Source organism: Thrips palmi, unplaced genomic scaffold (assembly GCF_012932325.1).
Source record: "Thrips palmi isolate BJ-2018 unplaced genomic scaffold, TpBJ-2018v1 HiC_scaffold_17, whole genome shotgun sequence".
Classification (NCBI taxonomy): domain Eukaryota; kingdom Metazoa; phylum Arthropoda; class Insecta; order Thysanoptera; family Thripidae; genus Thrips; species Thrips palmi.
The window spans coordinates 8,568,259-8,571,867 of record NW_023144626.1 but is presented as its reverse complement, the minus strand read 5'-3'; positions in this window follow the sequence as shown (position 1 = coordinate 8,571,867).

Genomic DNA, 3,609 nt, shown 5'->3' with positions numbered 1-3,609 from the left:
ACAGACTGAGGTGGCGGTAGCAATGCGGTGGCAGTGCCGCCAGATACACCCGCCCCACCATCCGCCTCCATCCACGCCGCGACCGGCGGCGGCCCGGCCCGCACAGTGGGCCAGAAGACCGGTGGAGGCGGCCAAAACTCTAGACGCGTTTTGAGCTCCAGAGTCGCTAAATGGGACTCGAACGAAACGTGTGACCCCACCAATGGATTCCTCGTTCGGAGAGCAATCCATTGGTGGGGTCACACGTGCGGTTCGAGTCCCATTTAGCGACTCTGGAGCTCAAAACGCGCCTGGAGTTTTGGCCACCTCCACCAGTCTTCTGGCCCATTGTGGCCCGGCCCGGCATGGAGTAGCCTCAGCGCGCCCTGCCGGCCCGGCGTGCCCACCATGCCCACCATGCAGATCGAAGGCGGAAACTCGCAAAAACGAGCTTCATTACACCTTAAAAAAAAGTAGATCCACAGCAATTATTCTCTGTAATTGCGGTTTTCCAAGCGTTTTCATGTCGAGAGGGGAATTCCCTCTGGTTGGAATTTCATGAAGCGCCACGCGGCGCCACGCACGCACGATGTGTGCTGCGGTGTTCCCTAATTCAGCAGGACCTGGAGCCCGAGGAGGAAGATCCTCTTTTTTTTTCCTGTTCCGTATTTATGCCAGTGGCAGAATAAAAATAAAATAAATTTTAAGGTGGATCGCCGCGTTGCGCTGCTGCAACAAACTCTGCGTTTTGGCCTCCTGCACTGATTTGAAAGCGCGCGCGCGCCGAGTGTCACTCGTGGCGATGCTCCGCCGGCCTCCACACAGCGCTGCCAGATCGTGATCATGTCGAGCGAGTGAGCAGGTGGCCGACCTCGTGGCTCGTACACACTCAGACACCGAAAGCCGTGCAAGTGAAGCGAGAAAAGGTTTTTCTCGCGTCCGACGAAGACTTAGTCACTTATTTCCGCCTTGGCTGGTGACGCTTGGCCACTAACCGACCGCAGTCGAAACAAAAACAAAACAAACACCCACAGCCGTGGTCACACCCGGAATACATCGTGTTCTCGGAACGCCCGCTCACGGTGAGGCGTTCCCTCCGCGGGCGTTTCCTCCGGGGCGTTCCAGACTGACGTACCGACAGTAAGTCGACCGCTTCCTGGTCAACACGTGCGGATAAGACCGCTTGACTCGTTTACGGTCCTGAGCCGTCGCGGTGGTCGTGACGTGATTTTTTTTTTGTTCTGACAAGTCAAGACTTTTGTTGCGCAAATAACTATTGTGCCATTGTCTTGTCACTACAAAAGGTTCCAATTTCGAAGTATGTTGCGGCGGCCGCTCCGAGCGCAGTGTACTACGGGGCCTGCTGGTAAGTGGCTCCGTTCGGTGCAGCTGTCTCTCTCGCACTCACCGCTGACACGGATTTCTGCCGCGCTCGGACTAATCACTGCCATTGAACGCGCTGACGGACCGTCCTTGTCAATCACATGCAGTCTAGTTCGCCATGTCTCTCTCTCTCTCGCACTCCTAAGGGACGCCTCACGAGAGCGAGGGACAGAGCGACGAAACACGAATCAGCAAGCAGCTCGAGACATTCATGAAAAGAGGCAAGTAGATTTAAGCTCGGATGTGGGCAATTCATTGAGGTGGCGCGAAACCACAGACAAGCGACGACGGCATTTTATTTACGCTGTTTCGACCAAGCCCGGCCGTACACAGGCTGTGACGCACCCCGCCGCGCCCCGCAGAGAACCTCCGGAAGACCGGTCGACTCCCGGATCCGGACCCGGCCGCGCGGCGCGAGGGCGAGGGCTGGTAGAACTTCAGGAGTCTGAAGAACCACCCCGAGGACGACGGAGAGGTGCACTGGTATTCGACGATTGCGAAAACCGGTGGAGAGAGGGAGGGGGGGGGGGTCAGACCACGCCGTGCGTGCCGTCCGGACAGCCTTAATCTGGACTGATAAGATATGCAGCGTGCACCCGCCCTGGTGCACGGCGAGCAAGACAGGCGGGCCTCCCCCGCCGGGGATAGACGCGTCGGGGGTAGACACACTGAGAGGGAGGGAGGTGGTTAGACACCCATCGCGTCGGTGCGTCCGCTGGGACGATGCCGGGGCGCTGGGCTGCGCTGAGTGCGCTGGGCCCTAGTCGACGAGGAAGTGGTATTGTTGCATTGTTCCCACCACCCGCCTGGGGATGGGGACCCAATTTCCCTCCCTCCAGCAACCCACAACCACCCCCAGCCACCACACGCTAACGCGACCACACGACTGATTGGAAGACCCCCTCGCATTGTTCCAGTTTGCTCTCGGTGTCTTGGCGCCGCTTAACGCGACTTGGCGTGGGTGTCCCGCCCGTCGCCCACACCGCAACAACGGCGACAGCAGCGACCGAGGCAGCGACCCCACAGCCGCGTTGCACCGCCGCTGCACCGAGCGCGTCGTCTCCTCCGTCGGCTGAGCCAATCGAAAGGCCAATCCGGACTGCTTCCGATTGCGAGGAAATGTGCGGGGCGCCGTCGGCCGCGGGGCGCACCGGGCCGTCCTGGTCCACGTTGCTAATTTCCTTCACCTTCGGCACGAGGGGGCCCGGCCCGGCCACGTCCTCGCGCCGCTGCTGCACTTCACCTCAGGCAGGCCTATTTCCAGTGCAGGCGACAGGGGTGCAACCGTACGTCTCAACCCTGGGCAAACAATGCCAGTCATTCGTCGCATGGCCACTCGGCTGCATTCAGGGCGGTCGGCTATACGTCACGACAAGTTGACGCCCACACCGTAGACAGCGGCGAGACTACACTGGTCAGAGGCGTCGATCCGCTAATCGGACACCGACGCACCTCCACTCGTTCACACTCGTCTGGGCAACGCGGCGCGGCGTCAGTGTCTCTGTCTCTGTCTAGCGCGAGCAGCGCCTGCAGGCAGACCGGCCCGCGGCGCAGGCCCGCCTAACTGGCTGCGTGGCCGCCGGGCGCTGGCTGCGGCTTGGCTTGCATGCCTTGCAGGAGCAGCGCCCCCCACCTCAACGCGTCGCGGCACGTCCGGGTCGGCCGGGCCGATTGAATTAGGGATGCGATTATCCTGGATCTCGCAGGCGGGGCTCATCATGAGGAGACCGCCGGGCTTCACCTTGAGGGCGGCGTGGGCGGCGGGGCCGCGCTGTAGCGGGGTTGTCGTCGAACAGCGGCGACACCCGCCGACACCTCGGCGGGCACACCGGTAGAATGGGGACCCGTGATTGGCACCCGGGCAGCCGGGCCGAATGGTCGAGACAAAGAGAGGAAGGAGACCGAGAGATGGCACAGAGCAGGCCGGGCGCGTCGGGCTTCCTTTGACGGCGCTCGCTGCAGGAGTGACTCTTTTGAACGGCGGCGCCGACAAGGTCTCAACGTCGCTGTCGCGGACGCGAGTTACCTGGAGCTGCCCCACAACACTGCCACACTGAGAGTCGCTTTCGTCGCTCTGTCTCCCTCGCACTCACGGGGCGTCCCGTACAGGTGCGAGGGAGACGGCGATCGAGACGACTCTCGGCATCAGTCTACTGCGGCGCCGAGGACACGGCCCAGGAGGTCCCTCCCCTAATAAGATGGCCGCCGATGACAAAGTGTCGCGCGGCGGAGGCGGATCCGCTCAGG